Source organism: Leopardus geoffroyi, chromosome A3 (assembly GCF_018350155.1).
Source record: "Leopardus geoffroyi isolate Oge1 chromosome A3, O.geoffroyi_Oge1_pat1.0, whole genome shotgun sequence".
Classification (NCBI taxonomy): domain Eukaryota; kingdom Metazoa; phylum Chordata; class Mammalia; order Carnivora; family Felidae; genus Leopardus; species Leopardus geoffroyi.
This window is the reverse complement of record NC_059336.1, coordinates 24,744,090-24,768,244: the sequence shown is the minus strand read 5'-3', so window position 1 is coordinate 24,768,244 and position 24,155 is coordinate 24,744,090. Positions and strand designations below refer to the sequence as shown.

The 24,155-nt window shown below is 43.2% G+C and overlaps 1 long non-coding RNA gene and 1 other non-coding gene across 2 annotated transcripts in view; one reads left to right on the top strand and one right to left on the bottom strand.

Moving 5' to 3' along the window:
• LOC123579641 overlaps positions 1 to 21,080 on the top strand; it is a 43,953-nt gene extending 22,873 nt beyond the window's left edge. Inside the window, exons 2-3 of the long non-coding RNA XR_006702869.1 lie at positions 20,154 to 20,242; positions 20,962 to 21,080. This is a non-coding gene — a long non-coding RNA (uncharacterized LOC123579641). The remainder of the gene's footprint in view (positions 1 to 20,153; positions 20,243 to 20,961) is intronic.
• LOC123581749 lies at positions 2,128 to 2,230 on the bottom strand. Its single transcript, XR_006703985.1, has one exon. It is a non-coding gene; the product is annotated as a U6 spliceosomal RNA (small nuclear RNA).
• Positions 21,081 to 24,155: the final 3,075 nt, after the last annotated feature.

The window sequence follows — 24,155 nt, the reverse complement described above, 5'->3', positions numbered from 1 at the left end:
CATTTTCTATGAGTTTGGCTTTTTGAGATTCCACATACAAGTAAGACATGCAGTATTTGCCTTTCTCTATCTGACCTATTTCACTTATAATGCCCTCAAGTCTATCCATGTTGTCCCAAGCAGCAGGATTTCCTTCTTTTTATGGCTGAATAATATTCCATTATGTGGGGGAAAGTGGCATATTGTTTCCTTATCCATTCATCCATCTATGGACACTCAGGTGTTTCCATGTCTTGTTTGTATCACCTTTTCTGATCTAGCCTTGGAATTTATATTGGCATCACTTCCACCATACTGTTATTTGAAGCAATCACAAAGATCCACCCAAGTTCTAGAGAAAGGGCCATAGACTCTACCATTTGATTGGAGAGTGGCAAGGTTCTTTTTTTTTTTTAATGTTTATTTTATTTTTGAGAGAAAGAGAGAGACAGCTTGAGTGGGGAAGGGGCAGGGAGAGAGGGAGACAGAGAATCTGAAGCAGGCTACGGGCTCTGAGCTGTCAGCACAGAGCCCGATGCAGGGCTCAAACCCACAAACCGTGAGATCATGACCTGAGCTGAAGTCGGACGCTCAACCGACTGAGGAGTGGCAAAGCTCTGGAAGAGCAGGAGGGATAGGAGATATTGATGTGATCATTTTTGAAAAATATTCTCCTCCACACCAAATAGCTCTGGAGTCAGATGCCTGTGTTAGAATCCCAGTACACTTATGGCTCTAAGTCTCAGTTTCCTCATCTGTCAAATGGGACTAATAGTAGCACCTATTTCATGTGATTGCTATGAGGATTGAATGAGACAAGATCCCAAAGTGCAGAGTAACTGGCACATGGCCAGTGCTCAGTAGCTCTCGCTATTGTTGGGACAGATCATCATGCTAAGCTCTGATGAGTGTGAGTCACCCTGCCAGGCCACCGCCTGTTTGTGTGTGTGAGGAAGCCTGGAAGTATGTTCAAAGATGTGTGCACAAGTGGGTCTATGTGCACATGCCCAGAGGAGCTGAGTGTGTGTGTGTGTGTGTGTGTGTGTGTGTGTGTGTGTGTGTGTGTGTCAGTGTGAGTACTTATTGAGATGGGAACTTGGGCGGAGTCCTGTCTGTGCACCTGAGGACACATGTAGGGCTGTGGCTGTGTGTGAGAGTATGGGGGACGGGAGAGAGAATGACTGGGGCTGAGTGTGTGTCCACAGCTGTGCACAACTAGTATCAGATGTGTTAGATGGAACCATGAAAGTCCACAAGAATGTGGGATTTGGCCAAGCCTATGTGTTAGATTGTGTGTATACATGTGCATGAGTGTGTGTGTTTGCTGAAAGGTGTCTGTCCATGCGTGATGTTTGGAAAAAATGAGAAAATGTAGAAACAAAGAACGCTTTCAGACCTTCCCAGGAATGTTTGAATCAAATGAACCCTTGGGGACTGTGACCAGCTGGAAAGACAAGGCACACCAGGTGGAGAGGCGTAGAGAAAGGCTTTTCTGAGGTTCATAATCACACTTGGCTGAGAGCCAGGGGCCCTATTAGGGCCAACAGCTTCCCACACACAGTTGCCTCCTCAGCTTGGAGGACAGCTCCACATCTGGGCCCTCCTCCTCATCATCCCTATTGCTATTAGTAGATAATTTGTTAATTCATTCAAAAAATTTGTTTTAGTCAACTAGTTTATTCTTTGTTAAGTTTTTGTTTTATTTTATTTTATTTTTGAGGGGGGAGGGGCGGGGTGAGAGAGAGAGAGAGAGAGAGAGAGAATGAATCTTAAGCAGGCTCCACACTTAGTGTAGAACCTGATCTCACAACCGTGAGATCATGACCTGAGCTGAAATCAAGAGTCGATACTTAACCGACTGAGCCATCCAGGCGCCCCTTAAGTTTTTATTTTAATTCCAGTTAGTTAACATACAAAATATGAAACACTTCACAGGGCACCTGGGTGGCTTGGTCTGTTAAGTGTCTGACTTGGGCTCAGGTCATGATCTTGTGGTCCGTGAGCCCGAGCCCCGGGTCAGGCTCTGTGCTTACAGCTTAGAGCCTGGAGGCTGCTTCAGATTATGTGTCTCCCTCTTTCTCTGTGCCCCTCCTTGCTCACACTCTGTCTCTCTCTCTCAAAAATAAGTAAACATTAAATTTTTTTTTTCAGAATATGGAACATTTTACAAATTTGTGTGTCATCCTTATTCAGGGTCCATGCTAGTCCTCTGCGCATCTTTACAACTTTAGTATAAGTGCTGCAGGTGCGAGTCATTCATTCAAATATTTATTGAATGCCTACTATGGGCCAGGAACTATGCTAGAGGCTGGGGATCAAGCAATGAACAAAGCCCTGTCCTAGAGGAGCTCATGTCCTAGTTGGAGGGGGTATTATATCCATAAACACATATTTCATGGACAAATGTCACATCAAGTGGTGGTAAGTGTCATGAAGAAAAATCAGAGGGATGGGGTGACTTGGGAGGTGGGAGATACTCTAGAAAGGAGGTCAGGGAGGCCTCTCGAGCAGAAAACTCAGTGTCTAGGGGACATTTTATTTACTTATTTATTTACTTATCCCTAGATTTTTAAAAATGTTTATTTTTAATTTTATTTTTAATTTTTTTAGAATTGCTAGAAGATAGTAAATATATTTTTAAGTTTTTATTTTAATTACCCATTGTACATCACAAGTGCACTCCTTTATCCTTATTACCTATTTAACCCTTTCCTCTACCCATTTCCCCTCTAACAGAGTTACCTATATAAAAAGTTCTCTTAGTTAAGAATCTGTTTCTTGGTTTGTCTCTTTTTTTTCCCTTTGCTTTTTTTTTTTTTTTTTTTCCACATATGAGTGAAATCATATGGTATTTGTCTTTCTCTTATTTTGCTTAGCCTTATACCCTCTGGATCCATCCATGTTGTTGTAAATGACAAGATTTCATTCTTTTTATGACTAATATTCCATTGTTCCATTTAAAAATTTACATCCAAATTAGTTAGTATATAGTGCAACAATGATTTCAGGAGTAGATTCCCCAGTGCCCCTTACCCATTTAGCCCATCCCCCCTCCCACACCCTCTCCAGCAACCCTCAGTTTGTTCTCCATATTTATGAGTCTCTTCTGTTTTGCCCCCCTCCCTGTTTTTATATTATTTTTGTTTCCCTTCCCTTATGTTCATCTGTTTTGTCTCTTAAAGTCCTCATATGAGTGAAGTCATCTGATTTTTGTCTTTCTCTGACTGACTCATTTCACTTAGCATAATACCCTCCAGTTCCATCCACATAGTTGCAAATGGCAAGATTTCATGCTTTTTGATTGCCGAATAATACTCCATTGTATAGATATACCACATCTTCTTTATCCATTCATCTATCAATGGACATTTGGGATCTTTCCATCCTTTGGCTATTGTTGATAGTGCTGCTATAAACATGGGGGTGCCTGTGTCCCTTCAAAACAGCACACCTGTATCCCATGGATAAATGCCTAGTAGTGCAATTGCTGGGTCATAGGGTAGTTCTATTTTTAGTTTTTTGAGGAACCTCCGTACTGTTTTCCAGAGTGGCTGTACCAGTTTGCATTCCCAATGTTTATTTATTTTTGAGAGAGAGGGAGACAGAGAGAGACAGAGCATGATTGTGGGAGGAGCAGAGAGAGAGGGAGACACAGAATCCAAAACAGGCTCCAGGCTCAGAGCTGTCAACACAGAGCCTGACACGGGGCCTGAACTCGTGAACCACAAGATCATGACCTAAGCTGAAGTTGGACGTTTAACCGACTGAGCCTCCCAGGCACCCCTGGGGAAGACATTTTAGGCAGAGGCAACAGCAAGCACCAGGACCTTGGGTGAAACTGTGCCTGGCATATCCCAGGATCAATGAGGAGACCATTGAGGCTGCAGTGAAATGAACTGGGGGCAGAGGGGAGGAAACTGGGTCATAAAGCGGCCAGGAGACTGGGAACCATGAGCTTCAGCAGGGGTGGCTGACTCTCCTTCCTCTCCTTTGTCTTCCCCACCACCCCTCATGTGTTCCTTTCCTGCCGCTGCTCTGCCAGTTTATCATGGACTGGTGGCCTAAAACAACTGAAATTTATTCTCTCAGAATTATGGAGACCAGAGTCCCAAATCAAGGTGTCAGCAGGGCCACATTTCCCCCAAAGGCTCTAGGGGAGAATCCTTTCTTGCCTCTTCCAGCTTCTGCTGGCTCTGGGAGTTCACTGGTTTATGGCCACATCCCTCCAATCTCTGTCTCCATCTTTGTGTGGCCTCCTCTTCTCCCTCTGTCTCTTCCCTCTTCTCTTCTCTTCTCTTCTCTTCTCTTCTCTTCTCTTCTGAGAGAGCTTGTCATTGGATTTAGGATTTAAGCTCACCTTGAGATCCTTAACTGAATTGCACCCGCAAAGGCCCTTTTCCCAAATAAGGTCGCAATCACAGGTTCTGGAGTTAGGATGTGAGTATATCTTTTGAGGAGCCACTGCCCAACCGACTGTACTTCATTTGTCCAGGATCTAAGGCAGAGCCTAGTAGGGCCTCTGTGGGTCTCAGCTTCTACCTTTGTAAAAGTGGACAATAGCATAGTCCTAACAGAGTTCAAGAGGGAAAGATGATGTCATGGATAAAAAAGTGTTCTATTGTGCCCCACATATGTAGATGCTCAATTTTGAATTATTATTTGGGGGATGTCCCCCATGAAATTAGTCACTTTATCAAGTTTCTTGAGCTTCTATTGAGTGCAGAGCCTCTCCTAGGCGCCATAGGAGTCAAAGAGGAAGGGGCAGACCCACCATCAGATCCCCCTCCTGAGGCTGCTCTGGTTGGCAAAGAGTACCTGCCACCCTCACCCTTTGTGATAGTTAATTTTATATGTCAACTTGATTGAGCCACAGGGTGTCCAAATTAAACATTATTTCTGGGTGCCTCTGTGTTTTTCTGGATGAGATTAGGATTTGAATCAGCAGACTCAATAAGGTAGATGGTCCTCCCCAATGTGGGTGGGCACCATCTAATCCACTGAGGGCCTAAATAGAACAAAAGGCAGAGGAAGGGAGGATTTGTTCCCTTCCTGACTTCTTGTTGAGCTGGGACATTGATCTTCTGCCCTTGAACTGAATTACACCTTCAGCTTTCCTGGGTCTCCAGGTTGAAGAGCATGAGATCTTCTTAGTCTCCATAATCATGTGAGCCAATTCCTCAAAATAAATTTCTCTCTCTTTTTTAACATGGATGAATCTCAGATACTAAGTTTAATGAAAGAAGCCAAGTAAAAAAGAGCATGTGCTGTATAAGTCCACTTGTATGAAGTTCAAGAACAGGCAAAACTAATTTATGTTTATAGAAATTAGAATAGTTGTTACTTGGGGCGCCTGGGTGGCTCAGTCGGTTAAGCGTCCGACTCTGGATTTCAGCTCAGGTCATGATCTCGTGGTTCGTGAGTTCGGGCTCTGCATCAGGTTCCACACTGGCAGTGTGGAGACTGCTTAGGATTGTCTCTCTCTCTCTCCCTCTCTTGGCCCCTCCCCAGCACACTCTTTCTCTCTCTCTCTCAAAGTAAATAAATAAACTTAAAAATTAAAAAAAAAAAATAGTTGTTAGTTTGGCAGAGGGATTGAGGACTCTCAACTGGGAAGGCACATGAAGGAGCCATTTAGTGGTCCTGAAATAGTCTGGGTAGAGGTTACATGGGTTGAACAAAAGTAAAAATGCATGAAGCTGGCCACTTATGTGTGTTTCATTTACTTAACTGTATATCACAATCGCAACTTAACAAGACTGCCAGTACCAGATGTTGACAAGGATGAGGAGTACCAGGACTTCTCATGCTTTGCTAGTAGGGGAGGAGTAAATAGCTATAACCTCTCTGGGGAGCTGTTCGGCAATAACTTGCAAAGTTGAAGTTGTGCGTGCCCTTTGACCCACCAATTCTATTCCCAAGTCTATACCTGAGAAAATATCACACATGTGCACAAGAAGACATGTACAATATTGTTTATAGCATCCTTGTTTGTGAATGTGAAATATTAGAGGCAGCCTGAAGTGGGACGCCTGGGTGGTCAGTTGGTTAAGCATCTGACTCTTGGTTTCGGCTCAGGTCATATCTCATGGTTCCTGAGATAGACCCCCGTGTTGGGCTCGGCACTGATAGCACAGAGCCTGCTTGGGATTCCCTCTCTTCACTCTCTCTGCCCCTTCCCTGATTTCTTTCTCTCTCTCTCTCAAAATAAATAAATAAACATTTAAAAAACAAAAAAAGAAGCAGCCTGAAGGTTCGTCAACAGAATAATAACATGTGGTGCACTCATGTAATGTAATTATGCATAACAGGTGGGTTAGAGAGAAGACGAGGCAGCGAATCATAGGTAGTAGATTTATAAGGGCCTCAAAGATCAAGTCCAGGGGTGCCTGGGTGACTCAGCTGGTTAAGTGTCCTACTCTTGATTTTGGCTTAGGTCCTGACCTCACAGTTGTGAAATTGAATCCTGTGTCAGGCTCTGTGCCAAGTGTAGAGCCTGCTTGGGATTCTCTCTCTCCCTCTTTCTCTGTCCCTCCCCTGTACTCACTTTCACTCTCTCTCTCTCTCTTTCAGAATAAATAAATTTTTTTAATAAAGAAATAAGTAAAATGATAGGATTAAAAAAATCAAGTCCATGCTCTATTTTAGACATAATGAGACTGATGCACAAAGAGGCTGACTGATTTGTCCAAGGTCACACAGCAAATTAATGAACAAGTCAGGTTAGGCCTAGGTTTTCTTATTCCCGATCCAGTACTCATCCCTAGAGGTAGAAAGGATATTAATTATAATCCCTGTTCAGGGAACTAACTTGGGGGAACGAAACAGCCCCAACATGGGGAGGTGAGCACAATCATGTTTTGAGTGTAGGGACGCACTGCCCACAGAGATGGCCTATGACCAGCTCAAGGTCCAGCTGCCCTATCACAAATCTTATGAAACCTTCACCACTTCTCTGAGACCACGCCAGGGTTTCTCAGGGGCCGTCAGCAGGTGCTATGACCAAAGGGAGTTGGGGCAGAGTAAAGATAATGGTGCCAGACTCTTCCGTGAAAACTCTCATCCCATCAGGATCTACCTTCAATTCCCACCCTGGGTCCCACCCCTGCCCTGCCTGTAACCCTCCTGCACTCAGCCACCCCATCACTCCTTGCTGCTTCAGGCTTCCCCATCCTTGGTCCCTGCCACTAAGGTCCCATCTTAGATGTTTCCTCTGTGGCCTCTGAACCTCTTCTTCTATAGAAAGCATACTTCTTGACTTTCCCAGAATGTTTCCTTTCAGGGCCTCTGTACAAGGGTAAATGAGGGGCCCTGATTTGAGGTTGACTTTACTTGATGGAATGATTCTTTGTAAAATTTGTCCAGAGAGATATCCTAATCTTCACAGAGGTCATCACGGTGGCCTTGTCTCCCCTCCTGAGCCTCCTGAGACTTCCCCTAGAGCCCACTCAAGCAGAGACCTCTAATTTCCTATCAACTCCATGCATCTTAGAACCTTCTCCACTCCCTGGTGCTCCTTGAACACTGTTGCTTCAATTTAACTGTCTCAGCCTCTCTTTCCTCAGTTGCAGAGTGGAGATGGTGAAGTATTGCCAAAGAATGCTCTTGGTTGCAAGTAATAGAAAACCCAGCCAATAGTAGATTAGGGGACTTTGTCACAGGAAGTCTTGACACAGGGAACTGCTCGTGTTCTTTCACTGGCTTAATGATGTCATATCCAGTGTCTCTGTGAGTCTGTTGGCCTTTTCCTCATGTTGTGGCCTCATGGAATATGTTGTTCCATAGATGACATCATTCCATGTTCCAGGTAGAAGTAGAAAGAAAAGTAAAGGAAGAATGAGCAACCTGAGTCTCTTCTTGGAAAGTCAACGTATTCCCAGAAGTTTTATCCAGTGGTCATTCTCTTCTGTCTCATTGGCCAGAACAATGTCACAGTGCCCCCCCTTAGCTAGAAGCTAGCTAGAGAGGGGAATATCGATGAAGTCAGTCACTAACAAACAGTATTCACACACACATCAACCTCTCAAGGATTACATAAGCATAGTGCCACCAGAACAGCTAAAATGTAAAAGGCTGACAATATCAAGTGTTGATTAGAATGTGGAGCAACTAGAACTCTCATACATTGTTGGTAGGAGAATAAATCGGTACAACCCCTTTGGAAAACTATTTGGCAATGCATACTAAAGCTAAATGTCCAAAGTCGTGTTGCAAAGGCAGGCTTCAAGCCCAGGTATGGTGACTCCAAATCCTGTGCTTCTTAGAGGAAACAGGATCTCCAACCAATGGGAATATAAATTAGAAAAGCCTTGTTAGGGAGATTTGGCAGGATCATTATTAAAAATGTAATGGCCTTTGACTCAGCATGTTCATCATCACAACCTACCCTAGGACACATATCCGTGTGGCTAGAAAGAGGCATGTGCAATTCACTTCAGCATTGTTTGTAACGGGAAAATAGGAAACAATCCAAATATCCCCCAATAGGGTACTGAGGGGAGCCATTGCATTTAGTAAGGCTCTTAGGAGTACAGTGGGTAAACGTGTGGACTCTCAGTTCAAATCCGGGTTCATTTACTTGGATAATATACTTACCCTCTCTAGGCCTCACTTTCTTCTTATTTATTTATTTACTTATTTATTTATTTAATACTTTTAAAAAAATTTTTTTTTAACGTTTATTTATTTTTGAGACAGAGAGAGACAGAGCATGAAGGTCTGAGAGAGGGAGACACAGAATCTGAAACAGGCTCCAGGCTCCGAGCTGTCAGCACAGAGCCCAACGCGGGGCTCAAACTCACGGACCGCGAGATCGTGACCTGAGCCGAAGTCGGCCGCTTAACCGACTGAGCCACCCAGGCGCCCCACTTTTTTTTTTTTAAAGTAAGCTCTACACCCAATGTGAGGCTTGAACTCACAACCCTGAGATCAAGAGTTGCACGCTCTACCGACTGAGTCAGCCAGGTGCCCCACATTCTTTCCATTTTAAAGGTAAAGAAAGTGGGGTGCCTAGCTGACTCAGTAGAGCATGTGACTCTTGATCTCAGGGCTGTGAGTTTGAGCCCCACATCGGGGGGAGCGATTACTTAAGAAAGTAGGATCTTTGGAGCACCTGAGTGGCTCAGTCAGTTGAGTGTCTGACTCTTGATTTCAGCTCAGATCACAATCCCACAGTCATGGGATTGAGCCCTGTTTCTGGCTCCACAAAGCCTGCTTGGATTCTCTCTTTCCCTCTCTCTCTGCCCCTCCCCTGCTTCTGTGCACAAGCATGCACATGCATGTTCTCTCTCTGTCTCTCAAAATAAATAAAAACTTAAAAAATTTTTTAAATAAATAGATTAATTAATTTTAAAAATGGAAAGAATGCTAGTGACCAGAAGCTGTCAGGTTGAAATAAGATACGCACAGGAAGCACAGAGGGAGGATGGGGCCTGGTCCCTCGGAGACACTTGAGCGTATTTTCACAGCATACACACTGTGGAATACAGGGCAGTGGTTAAAGAGAACTAGGATATCTCTGTGTACTTGTATAGGAAAGAAATTTCTCCTTTTTTTTTTTTTTAACGTTTATTTGTTGTTGAGAGAAAGACAGAGTGTGACTGGGAGAGGGGCAGAGAGAGAGAGAGAGAAAGAGAGAGAGAGGGAGATACAGGACTCGAAGCAGGCTCCAGGCTCTGAGCTGTCAGCACAGAGCTCAACATGGGGCTCGAACTCACAAACCATGAGATCATGACCCGAGCTGAAGTCGGATGCTTAACTGACTGAACCACCCAGGTGCCCCAAGGAAAGAAATTGCTAAGTCCTAGGGTGAAGTAGGAAAAACTAGTTGCAGAACAACATGACCCCGTTGGACAGCAAAATTATTTTTTTAAGTTTATTTTTTTATTTTGAGAGAGAGAGAGAGAAAGAGCACTCTTACAAGCTGGGAAGGGGCAGAGAGAGAGGGAAAGAGAGAATCCGAAGCAGGTTCCATGCTGTCAGTGCAGAGCCCAATACAGGGCTCCATCTCGGGAACCCGTGAGATCATGACCTGAGCCGAAATCAAGAGTCCATTGCTCAACCAACTGAGCCACCCAGGTGACCCAAAATGATATTTTTCTATATGTTTATGCCACAAATCTATAGAAAACAAATTCTGGCAGTATAGGTACCACATGTATGACTGTGTTACCTCTAGGGCAAAGGAAGAATTTTGCTGTTTTACCCCTGGGCTCTGCCACTTACTAGCTATGTGATCTTGGGCAAGTTATAGCGCCGCTCTGTGCATCAGTTTCCCCATCTTTAAAATGGGGATATGCTAGTAGCTACCTGATAAATGGTTGTAAGGATTAAATGAGCAAATACACATGAATCACCTAGAATAGTGCCTGTAACACAGTGTAAGACAACTGTTAGTTTTTACTTATGAAATTAAATTTATTTTCATTCTTCTGTGCCCTTTCACTGTGCTAAAACTTCTCTGTCTTGGTCAGAAGTGGGGGACAGCTAGCCCCTCACAATTCCTTCAGGGTCTTATGCAGAGGAAAAGCTTGAAAAAGTTTAAAGGGTTGTACTGAAGACACAGGGTTAAGACAAGGACAGCAGGGTAAGGACAGGCCTGTGGGTGGTGGGAAGGAGTGGGCCTGAAGGTGGGGGAGTGGAAGAGGGGACGCAGCAGGGCTCAGGTTCCAAGAACAGGGCCTGATGACCGTATTCATCCAGTTTAAGATCCATCATTGTAATATGCACCATTATTTTATGTAACACTACGTAATTTTTACTTGCACCTCAACTATTACATGTATCCCAATTTCAAAGATATTAAAAGGCAAACAGATGTGCATCGTAAAATCATTAAAATATGGGTCCTTAAAGCGCTGAAAGATTATAATGCCCTCACCCCAAATTTTTAATATCCCACTAAACTAAGTATAACAGGATTTTCCCTGTGATGATTACTTTGAAGTTTTTAAGGGGGAAATAGTAAATGTCAAATTCTTTCCTTAAAACGTATCTCATATCTCATCTTTATTCCCCTGCATGGGCTGAGTCAGCCTGTTGGGTGACCCGGGCCTGCCCTGGGGGAGGGAGGGAAGCCACACAACTGAGTTCTTTGAGCCTCCCCCCTGCCCCGAGGGTGGCAGCAGCAGCTGGAAAAGGGCCCAGCTTTATGGGGAACAATGGTGCCAGCCAGCTGCGGGTGAAGCAGGGCTGAGCAGCCTGGCCTAGCCTGGCCTGGGTCCAAAAAAGTGACCTTGCACCTAAGGGGTGCACTTCACTTGGGCAAAGTCTGAGAGATACAGGGAAAACGGACAGGGGATCCCCTCAACATTCCTAGTGAACAACTATTGTTCCCTCTGACTCACTGAGTCCACTGTCAAGTGATGATTTGTATAATCTTTTATAAACATGCCCAGGTCATGTTGTTTTGACAGTATCTGTCTGACACATCAGATAAAGTGTCTGACCCACCTGATCATTGGAATTAGTTCCACATGACTTGAAGTAAGAATATCTCCAGGACAGGGGAGATCCGTGGGCACCTGCCTGCCCCTACTCCTTCAAGCCAATCTTTACCGTGACATAGTAACTGCCTGGGTTCAAAGCCCACCTCTAACACTTCCCATGTGCATGATCTTGGGTGAATTACTTTGCCACTGTGGTAGCTAGCCTCCATGATGGCCCTCAGTTGTTTTCACCTCCTGATATCCAATGTGTAGTCAGTCCCCTCCTACAATGACTAGGGCTGACCTGTGTTACCACTAGGGTATTACAGAAATGACAGTGTGACTTCTGAGGCTAAGTCAGAAAATACATTTCAGCTTCCACTTTGCTGTCTTGGATGGGTTGCTCTAGGAGAAGTCAGCTGCCATGTTGTCAGCACACTCAAACATCCCAACAGAGAGATCCACAGGCAAATAACTGATATCCCATGGCAACTGCCAGCCGCTTTGCTAACCCTGTTCCTGAGCCACCTTGGAAATGGATCCTCCAGCCCTAGTCAAGCTTTAAGATGACTGCAGCCCTGGTTCACGGCTTGCCTAGAATCTCCTGGATTACCCCAGGCTAGAATCAGTTAATTTGCTCTTAGATTCCTGACCCACAGAAAATGTGTGAGATAATAAATTATTGTAGTTTTAAGCTGTTAAACTTTAGAGTAATTTGTTATGCCACAAGTAGATAATGAGTACAGTCCTCCTTTACCTCCCTTTCCTCATTTTTGAAATGAAGATGACAATACTACCTGCTTCAGGGATGCCTGGGTGGCTCAGTCAGTCGAGCGGTTCAGCATCCATTGGACTCTTGATTTCGGCTCAGGTCATGATCTCACCATTTGTGAAGAGCCCTGCACTGTTAGTGCAGAGCCTGCTTGAGATTTTCTCTCTCTTTCTCTCTCTGCCCCTCCCCTGATCTCTCTCTCTCTCTCTCTCAAAAGTAAATAAATAAGCATTAAAAAAAAATAGTACCTGCTTCAGAGAATCACAGTGAGGATTTAAAAGATTGCCTGGGAAGGGTCTGGGTCCTAGCAAACACTCATAGATAGGAGCCAATATTATTGTATTATTTTACAGCCTTTATTAATTGAGAGCAGAGATGAAGTACTGTGGGGGGAAGAGAGCCAGGAGGGAGGATGAAGTAGCAACACCCAGTATCTTCTTGATTTTCTGGGCAATTCAATTCTACCTCTCCTCACATATCCTCTCTCAAGACAGAGACAGAAGTCCTGTGGGAACCTCAGTCTCCTCAGGAGGCAGAGTGAGGAGCCATTGCTCCTTGGAGCATCCCTCTTACAATCTCAGTCTCCACCTCTGGAGTTTATCAAGTAATTTCTTTCTCATCTGCTAGCAGGCCCTATCAACAGAATTCGCTTTATCTCACCGCTTTCCGGGATGTTCCCTTACCACTGGCAGCCACATGGCTAAGGATTGCTTTGCTCCTTAATGGAACTCTGAGAACCAAGTTTAAATTTTAACTCTGCTACTGATTTGCCTTTTGTCAAGCCACTCAATCTCTTGAGGCCCATTTCCTCATCTGCCAAACAGAATTTTGCCTCAGAGCTGTTGGCAGAAGAAAAATGAAGCAAGACAGTGAGATCTGAATGCTTTAAGTGGAAATAATAAACTATAAATGCCCCAAAGTCTGTCAGGTGCTGCCCAGCTCCCCACTCTACCCCATTCTTCCCATAGTCAGGGCCACTGAATTCTCACGTGCAGGCTCTGGTCTTGCTCTGGGCTTGAGACCAACCTTATTTTTTAATCAGGGGATTTTATTTTGTATTTAAAATTTTTTTTTAAATGTTTATTTATTTTTGAGAGAGAGAGAGACAGAGTGAGAGCTGGAGAGGGGCAGAGAGAAAGGGAGACACAGAATCCAAAGCAGGCTCCAGGCTCTGAGCTGTCAGCACAGAGCCCGACATGGGGCTCAAACTCATGGACCGTGAGATCATGACCTGAGCTGAAGTCAGACGCCTGGAAGACTGAGCTACCCAGGTGCCCCTTAATCAGGGGATTTTAAAGAGATTTGATTTCTTTAATCAGGGGCTCAGCTATGAGTTGAAAATGTGCCCGGTACCATGTTTCCTATGTCAAAGACTAGTTCAAAATAAACTATTTTTAAATCAAAGTAATAAAATCCCAGTATAGAATATTGACCTTAAATTTGGATGTGCATTTGAAGCAGCCTGAGCAGTTAAGGTTGACACCTGGACCCACCTCCAGAGATTTAGATTTCGTTATCTAGGGTGGGGCTTGGACATTGGGATTTTTAAAAGCTCCTCTGCCTCCTCACTCCCCTGAATGAAACAATTGTTTTCAAGACGCTGGACATCGGGTCATGAAGGACAGTGATCCCCAATAACTGCATCTCAGAACAGAGTTCAAGAATACATATAGAGTTACAAAAATATCTGGCAGCCAACGGGTAATATTCCTGATACCTGGCATTCAATAGGAGAATGCACTAGTCGTGCCAAGCAGGAAATAATGAGAAGAAAAAAGAATGGAAACTGACTCAGGGGCACCTGGGTGCCTCATTGAGTTGAGTGTCCAACTTCGGCTCAGGTCATGATCACGTGGTTCCTGAGTTAGAGCCCCACACCAGGCTCTCTGCTGTCAGCACAGAACCCTCTTCAGATTCTCTGTCTCTCTCTCTCTCTGCCCCTCCCTGGCTTGTGCTCTCTCTCTCCCTCTCTCAAAGAATAAATGAACATAAAAAAAATTTTTTTAAATAATGAACAGAGCATCAGTGAGCTGTGAGGTAACATCAAGCAATCTAATACACATGTAACTGGGGTCTCTGAAGGTGAGACAGAAAAATTACTTGAAGCAATAATGGCTGAAAAGTTTCCAAATATGATGACATAATTGCCAATGTAGAGGAAAGAAAAAAAAAAAAAACAGGGGAATCTGCTTTTTAAAAAACTACTAGAACTAATAAAAAGGTCAATATACAAAAATAAATTGTATTTCTCTATACCAGCAATGAGTAACTAGAAATTGGAATAAAAAATATTATTTATAGTAGCATCCAAAACTATGAAATACTTAGGAGTAAGTTTGGTAAAGGATATGAAGTATCTCTGTACTCCAAAAACTATAGAACACTGCTGAGAGACTTAAAGATTTAAATAAAGACTTAAATAAATGGAGAAATATACTGTGTTATGGGTCATAAGACTTAATTCTCCCCAAATTGACCTAGAGATTCAGTGCAATCCCAATTAAAAATTCCAGTGGGCTTTTTGTAGAAATTGACAGGCTGATCTTATTTATTATTATTATTTATGCTTTTTTTTTTCATTTGAGAGAGAGAGAGAGAATCACTTGAGGTGGGGCAGAGGGAGAGAGAGAAAAAGAGACAGAGAGAGAGAGAGAATCTTAAGTATACTCTGTGTTCAGGACAGAGCCTGATGCAGGGCTTGATCTCATGACGGGTGATCACAACCGGAACTGGAGCTGATGTCAAGAGTCTGACGCTTAACTGATTGAACCATCCAGGTGCTCCTGATTCTTAATAATAACATATTTACGGGGTGCCTGGGTGGCTCAGTCGGTTGAGCCTCCGACTTCGGCTCAGGTCATGATCTCGTGGTTTGTGGGTTCGAGCCCCACATCGGGCTCTGTGCTGACGGCTCGGAGCCTGGAGCCCGCTTTGGATTCTGTGTCTCCCTCTCTCTCTCCCTGCCCTTCCCTCACTTGTGCTCTGTCTCTCTCTCTCTAAAATAAATGAACATGAAAAATTTTTAAAAAATGTTTAAAAAAATAATAACATATTTATTTATTTGCTTTATCCTATACTGCACATACATTCAGTAGTTCCAAAATTACCATGCCAATATTAATAGTAACAGTAAAAACACCAAATGAAGGTTTGGTCTTCAGAATATATCTCCTTAAGTGTATAGACTCTCTGTGTTCAGAAGTCACTCTATTATTTCTTATTCATTTTAAGCCCTGGGAATGAATTATATCAGTTTGATGGAGAAGAGAACCGGTCCCTGAGGACAACAGTATTTAGATGTCAGGTGAAACAGTTGGCAGGAAGAAAAGCTGGAATTTGAGGTGTCACAGGGACTCAGAGAAGACAGTTTTTCATTACCAATGGAGGGTCCACAATTGTACTGACGGCTGCTTAGAGCTCACACATGACAACGAATATATGTTTATTGGATAGTTATTTATATTCCAGTGTGAAATAATAGAATATATATATAAAAGTTTCTGCCCCGGTTCCTGGCACAGAGTTTCTAAAACCCTTGTAATTTTCCAAGTGGTAAAAGCACTAGGAGCATCTTTTGCCCTAATGTTTTGTCTTTGACCCTGGTTCCCAATACAGAGCTCCTAGATCCCTTGGAATTTCCTGGGTGATAGCATCTTTTATTCTAATGAGTCGACTCTTGGTGGGCTCCTGAATAGCTTCCGAATGGGACCAAGCCATGATTAGAGGCTTAGAACTTGCAGCCCCACCCTCCAACCTCAGGGAAAGGAGAGGAGTTGGAGATTGAGTTAATGACCAAGAATCATTAAGAAGGGACATCTGGCTGGCTCAGTTGATGGAGCATGTGCCTCTTGATATCGGGGTTGTAAGTTCAAACCCCATGTTGGGTGTAGAGATTACTTAAAAATAAAATCTTAAAAAAAAAAAAAAAAAGGAAGAATCATTAACTATACTATGTGATGAAACCTCCATAAAAGTCCCAAAAGTTTGGGGTGTGGGGTGCTTCTGAGTTGGTAAGCACATCCATGTGCCAGGACAGTGGTGCACCCCAAGTCCACAGGGCAGATGTTTCTAGAAGTCCACTGTGTGTATCTTCCTCTGGTTGTTTATTTGTATCTTTTAAAATATCCTTGGTAATAAATCAGCGATAGTAAGTAAATTGTTCTCCTGGGTTCTGTAAGCCACTCTAGCAAATTACCAAACTTGAGAAGGGGGTCATGGGACCCTCCAATTTGTAGCCAAGTGTGACAGAAGTTATAGTAACCTGGGTACCCACTCCTTGTGATTGGTGTCTGAAGTCGGTGTCTTATTAGACTGAGGGAGCCCTTAACCTGTGGGAACCATGCTAACTCCAGGCAGTTAGTGTCAGAATTGCTTGGTATGGAAAACCCCCACATCTAGTGTCAGAAGTGTTGTGAGTGTGGTAGTTGCAGTGTGAGAGTACAGGAAATCAGTGAATTTTTCCTAGACAGCCAGGCACTGTGTTTGGTACCTTATGCACAGCTACCCATTTAATCTTTGTAGGAAGCCTGTGGGGTCAGCATGGTTACCATGTCCATTCTCCACGTGAGGAATTGAGTTACAGAGAGATTAGACAACTTCTCCAAGGTCACACAGCAAGTGAGGAGACTTGATTTCTCACCCAGGCTGTTTACCTCTAATCACGAATGCCCACTGGATTTAGAAACATAGCAGTTGTTGGTGGCCTTAAGAAAAGCAATTTCAGGGGCGCCTGGGTGGCTCAGTCGGTTGAGCGTCCGACTTGGGCTCAGGTCATGATCTCACGGCTCATGAGTTCGAGCCCTGCATCGGGCTCTGTGCTGTGCTGGCAGCTCGGAGCCTGGAGCCTACTTCGGGTTCTGTATCTCCCTTTCTCTCTGCCCCTCTCCTGCTCGCACTGTCTCTCTCTCAGAAATAAATGAACATTAAAAAAAAAAAAAAAAGCAATTTCAGAGGTGCCTGGGTGGCTCAGTGGGTTAAGTGTCTGACTCTTGATTTCAGCTCAGATCATGATCTCATGGTTTCGTGAGTTTGCGCCTCAGGCATCTGTCAGTGCAGAGCCTGCTTGGGACTCTGTCTCTCTCTGCCCCTCCCCTGCTTGCACTCTCTCTCAAAATAAATAAACTTAAAAAAATTTTTTTTTAAAAAGCAATTTCAGGGGCACCTGGGTGGCTCAGTTGGTTAAGCGTCCAACTTCAGCTCAGGTCATGAACTCGCAGTTTGTGAGTTCAGGCCCCATGTCGGGCTCTGTGCTTACAGCTCAGAGCCTGGAGCCTGCTTCAGATTCTATGTCTCCCTCTCTCTCTGTTCCTCCCCTGCTCTCTCTCTCTCTCTCTCTCTCTCAAAAATAAAAGATTAAAAAAAAAAGCAATTTCAATGGAAAAAAGGGGACAAAAGCTAGACTGGAGTACGGTAAAGAGTAGATGTGGAGGGAGAAAGCAGAGACACCGAATTGAGTTTGTTTTTTGAAGAAGTCTGGCTATGAAAGGGAACAGAGGATAGAAATACAGATAAAGGGGATGCAGAATCAAAGGAGAGTTGCTTACTTATTTTTTGATATGATAGGATCCAAAACATGTTCGTTTGCGGACAGAATAAACCAATAGAGAGGAAGAGACTAGCGAAGCAGAAAAGAGAGTAGAATTGAGAGGATGAAAGGGACTGAGACCCTGAGACCCAAAGCATCAATGGAGGAGATGGTTTTACATAGGGCGAGAGATATCTCTTCATTTGGCACAGATGGGAAAGTAAAGAAGTTCTCTTGTCTTCCATTTCTTCAAGGAACTTAAGACAACATTGCCAGCTGAAAGTGGAGAGAGTTCTTGAGAGAGGTTTGAAGGAGAGGAGAATGTATGAAACAGTTTTCTGATGGAGTGAGCCAAAGGTGTTATCCTGTAAGGCTGAGACCCCACTGCAATTTATGTACTTGAATCAAAAGTAAAACAAAGCCAAGATGTATGGTTTTCTCCAGCTGTATTCAACATGGCTGCCAGAGAAGGCAGACAGATGATGGGGCTCATTCTGGGTTGGGAATTACCCAGAGGAGGATGGGACAAGGAGTTGACCACAGTGACAGGTCAGGGAATCCATGGAAGGCACATGGAAGCAGAGGGGATGTGTGAACAGTGTATCAGGGCCACTGAATTTGTGGTCTCAGTGAGGTCAATGATGTGTAGGGAAGGAAAAATTCTTCCTCTACCCTTCAGGATCTTCCACCTGGACTAAGACTTAAATTTACATTAGACAGATTAGTAGGAAAAAGCCCCAAAGTTTTATTACGTGCACATGGAAGCCCGATGATGAAATTGAGACCTGAACAAATGACCACCACATGCAGTTTTTATACAATTTAGACAAATTGCTCCTTTGCAAACTGTAAGTTTGTAAGGAATTGACAGGATAAAGAAAACAGATGTTTGGGAGCTTTAATTAGTAAGGAATTCTAAGTGGAATTTGTGCTGAGGTAGTAGATTAGCAAAAAAGTATAAAGGCATATTTCTATAGCTCTCTGGGCTTTAAAGTTCCTATCTCTGGTGATAAGGATGTCTTTTTACTCCCTAGTACAGGAAGAGTTCCTTTCTTTCTTTCTTTTTTTTTAATGTTTATTTTTGTGACACTAAGAGAGAGAGAGAGAGAGTGAGCGCAAGTGGGGGAGGGACAGAGAGAGAGAGAGAGAGAGAGAGAGAGAGAGACACAGGATCCAAAGTAGGCTCCAGGATCTGAGCTGTCAGCACAGAGCCAGATGGGGGGCTGGAACTCACGGATCACAAGATCATGATCTGAGCCAAAGTCAGCACTTAACTGACTGAGCCACCCAGGCACCCCGGGAGAGTTTTTTTTTTTTTTTTTTCATATGGGAGATTTGTTTCCAGATTTCAACAGGACAGAGGAGGGTCTGAGTGTCCTTGCACTGGTCTCTTCCCTAGTAGCTTCAATTCAAAATAATCAGTACGTCATTGTGGTATGTTTTGGGTGGTCTGCCATTGGCCTCTATAGAAGAAAGGAGAGGAGGTGGTAGAGGCAAATCAAGGGTTCAGACTTGGTGTTCAGGTATGACCCTGGAAGACCAAGGTCATTGGAGGTGAGGAGGCCAAGAAGGGCTGTGATGTTGAACCAATCATCCCAGAAGGCTGTCAGGAGTAGAGGTGAGAAGTAAAACAACTAGTCTTTCTGTAGGGGAGGAAATGGAATTTAGAGGTGGTGAGGAGCATTCTTTATTATTGTTTTTTAATGTTTGTTTTTGAGAGAGAGAGAGAGAGAGCACACACACACACATCCAGACACATATATGTGTGAATGGGGGATGGGCAGAGAGAAATGGGGACAGAGGATCTGAAGCAGGCTCCATACCATCAGTGCAGAGCCCTATGTGGGGCTCGAACACACAAACTATGAGATCATGACCTGAGCTGAAGTTGGATGCTTAACTGACTGAGCCACCCAGGCGCCTCAAGGAGCATTCTTAAGGTCACACAGTGATGTTGACAGTGGAGCTGAAATTTGAGGCCAGCTCTGCCTAACCTTGGAGCCTGGGTCAAACCTCTACTCTGTTGAATCAGCGAGTTCAGCCTCTGAGGCTGGGGGTCCTAAGTGCTTTCGTCTCCTCTCCTGCAGGGCTGGCCTCTGCCAGGCTACCACATGCCAACTGCTGGCTTACCCCAGCCACCTGCCCCATCATCTCTGAATCCTGCATTATGTTCCCTGTCATGGACTTTTTCTCTTCCCCTTTAGCTGACTCTGTTCCAGAACCTGTTCTACCCTGGAAGGCTGAGTCAATAGCTCCAGATTTTGCTATTCATGCCACACCTTGTCCCATGACTAGGCCTTCTTCTGACATGGACTATAAGAGAAATGATAGCAATAATGAAAATAAGAGCACCTACTTCTGTTACCTTTAACAAGCACCCACTCCGTGCCAAACTTGGCATACGTCCTTTCTCATTTGGGCCTCATGACATCTAATTATTTTATCCATTTTACAGATGAGAACACAAAGGCTCAGAGAGATAAAGTCACTTGTCTGTGACCACACAGGCAGGAAGTTGCAGCGCTGGAGACAATCCTGAGAATGGTTAGCTCTCACAGTCCTTGTCCTTTGCGAATTATGAAAGTTAAATGAAATCACGGGCATCATAGTATAACACATTTTTATTAAAATAACTTTTAAAAAGAATTGCATGTTTCCTGACCCCCATCAGCCAAAGTAGGCTGGCATTTGCTGTCACATCTCCTGCAAGAATTCCTTGGAAGCTTTGGGGGTGTCTTTCCTGTGTTCCAAAACAAGTCCTGTCAGCTGCCACATGACCTTACCATTGCTAACCCTAATTGAGTAAGTACTTAAAGGGTGCCCGGCATCTGGCCTAGCATTCTATGCACGTGATTTCATATACATGTCCTAACATACACATATTAAATATAGATAAACTAAATCCATACACTCACACACACATATATAAAATATTGATTCTATTTCACAAATGAGGCACAAAGAAGTAAGGGTGGTAGCTATTGGGAGCATCCAAAGCTCAGGGCTGGCAATGCAAGCTGTAGTATCCATCCCCACAATAGTGATCCTGGCATGTCTCCTGGCCTGAAATCTCGGGGTGATTTCAGGAGTTGTTCCTAATCGTATACCGTCCTCAAGACTGGTGCTCTGGCCCTCATGGACATTCTATGAGCTACCCAACATCCTTTATTGAATTTCTTTCCTAAACAAACTGGAGAGAGTTGGTTTCTCTTATTTGCAACTAAGATTTCTTTTCTTTTCTTTTTTCTTTTTTTGCAACTAAGATTTCTGATTGACACGCTCCATGGCAACTCTATCAGGTATGTGTATTATTTGTATTATTTTTAAAGCATTTTTGAGTTATTTAATCAATGTTTTAAAGTAATTGTATAGGTGCTTGTGAATCCACCATCCCCAAATAAAATGCAGAACCTCACAACCGTTTGCCCTCTTCCACACCCGGCCCTTTCCTGGACCATGTAACCATCCTCTTGAACGCTATGTTCATCATTCCCTCTTTTTTATCCTCAAAAATTTCTTTTGAGTTATAATATACACTTAGTGAAGTGCATAAATACCAAGTGTACAATTCAAATTTGTATGTGTGTATAGGTTTTTGTGGAACCAGATCAATATACAAAATATTACCTATGCCCCAGAAGGAGGCATGACCCCCTCATGACCCCTGCCAGCTAATTCCTGATGCTCCAGAGAAACCAGTATTCTTGCCTCTATTACCTTATGTTTGTTTTGCCTGTTCTTAAATACTAAAAGAAAATGTATACAAGTGTACTTTTTATGGGTGTATGTTCTTTTTTTGTCTAGCTTCTTTCTTTCTCTTTTAATTTTTTTAAATGTTTTATTTTTGAGAGAGAAAGAGCGTGAGGAGGGGAGGGGCAGAGAGAGAGGGAGACACAGAATCTAAAGCAGGCTCCAGGTTCTGAGCTGTCAGTACAGCCCAATGCAGGGCTTGAACCCAGGAACGGTGAGATCATGACCTGAGCCAAAGTCGGATGCTTAACTGACTGAGCCACACAGGTGTCCCTTGTTTCTTTTCTTCTTTCTTTCTTTCTTTCTTTCTTTCTTTCTTTCTTTCTTTCTTTCTTTCATGTTTATTTATTTATTTTGAGAGAGAGAGAGTGCACACAAGCAGAAGAGGGGCAGAGAGAGAGGGACAGAGAGAATACCAAGCAGGCTCCACACTATAAGCACAGAGCCCTAGGTGGGGCTCAGTCTCATGAACCGTGAGATCATGACCTGAGCCAAAATCAAGAGTCAGACACTTAACCGACTGAGCCACCCAGGGTGCCCCTATTTAGCTTCTTTCATTTATCATTATGTTTGTGCAAATTCATCTGTTTTTTCCCATGTTGTTGTAGTTTGTACTTTTTATTGTTATATGTATTTCATTGTATGACTATGCCATAATTTATTTTATTCATTTTCTTATTGATAACATTTGGGTTGTTCTCTTACTTTCCTTTGTGTGTTGCTTTATTTCATCTATCCGTATTTCTAAAAGGATCATCTCCATGTTTACAACTGTGGAAACTGAGGTTCAGAGAAGTTAGGTGACTTCCCCGAGGTCACACAGCAAATAAGCAGCAGGACCAGGATTGATTCCACATCCTAAGTTCTGCATCTTGGCTATGGAAGAGTGGAAGAAAAGTCCTTCCTCTTTCTACTCTCTGGGATTGCCAGGGTGTCTAAAAGACCTAGGTGGCCTCCCTGGTGGCAGCAGGATTGTGATGAAGCTTGGTGTCCGGAAGCTCTGTGTTTGGGACATGAGCTCATTCTTACCCTCTCAGGCAGCAGCCACAGGTTCCTGATAGCTCCTTTCCACATCCATTATGTTGGGCAATGTTTGAAAGGCACAAGGTTCAGGGGCCCAGCCCCTGTCTCTCTCCAACACTGGGGCAGGCAAAGCTGGGTGTGGAACCACCAGGTAGGCAGGCTTAGGCTGGCCACCCTGATGGATGGCCTTGGGTTGGCTCCCAGCTGAGCTTGTCATCATGCTGCCTTAGTGGTTTTTCCTTTGCATACACTCTGCAACGTGACTTATTCATATTTTCTTTAAATCAACTCGCTTAAAGAATTTTTTTAAATGTTTATTTTTGAGAGAGAGAGACAGACAGAGCGCGAGTGAGCAAGGGGTAGAGAGAGAGAGGGAGACACAGAATCCGAAGCAGGCTCCTGGCTTGGAGCTGTCAGCACAGAGCCCAATGAGGGGCTCGAACACATGGACCGTGAAATCATGACCTGAACCAAAGTTGGATGCTTAACCGACTGAGCCACCCAGATGCCCCCAAATCAACTCACTTTTTAAAAAAAATTTTAGTTATTTTCAAAAGTTCTATTTTTCAAATAGCTAATATAAGCATTTGATACACTATTCAAAAGTATGAAAAGGTATAGAAGGCAAATGTTTTCCTCCCACTCTTATCCCCTAGCCACCCAATTCCTTTAAGAGATGTCCTCTTTATTAATTTCCTTTGTGTCTTCCAGAGATACTCTATGCAAATACAAGCAAATGGATAGTCTACTTATTTTTATTTTTTATTTTTTATTTTTTTTTTTTACCAAACGTTTAGACTTTATTTCCTAAATAAGTTGGAGTCTATTTCCTGTCAGTGTATATAGATCTCCCTTGCTTTTTTTTTTTTAAGGTTGCAGAGTTTTCCATTACCATGATTTATCTCATCCCCTAATGATGGACCTTTTTTCCAGTTTTTTCCTAGTACAAACAATGTTGAGATGAATAACAAGATTCAGCTGCTATTTTGCTCATTGCATATTTATCTGTAATTCCTAGAGATGTATCTGCTGGAGCAACTGGCATATGTGGGGTTTTGTGTGTGTGTGTTTTGTTTTTGTTTTTGTTTTTGCATATGTGGTTTTTAAAACAACTTTAAAGAGGTATAATTAAGATACTGTAAAATTCACCCATTTTAAAGGTACAGTTCAATGATTTGTAGCAAATTTATTGAGCTGTGCAACCATCATCATAATTTCTTTTTAGAATATTTTCATCACTCCAGTAAGATCCCTCATGGGCATTTACAATTAATTTCCATTCTAATACCCCAACCCAGGCAATCACTTATCTGCTCTCTGTTTCCATAGATTTGCTTTTTTCTGGACATTTCATGTACTTACCATGGAGGCATATAAGATGTGATCTCCTGTGTGCAGGGTTTTTCATTTAGCTTAATGTTTTGAGGTTCATTCATGACATAGCATGGCATGTATCAATAACTTACTCCTTTTTATGAATGAATAGTGTTCCATTGTATGGCTATAACATTTTTTTTTATTCATTCACCGATTAATGGACATTTGAATTGTTTCTTTTTATTTTCACTTTTTAGGTATTATGAATAATGCTCCTGTGAACATTTACATGCAAGTCACTGGTGTTCATATATTTTCATTTTTCTTGGGTAGATACCTAGAAGTGGAATTGTTGGGTCATGTGATA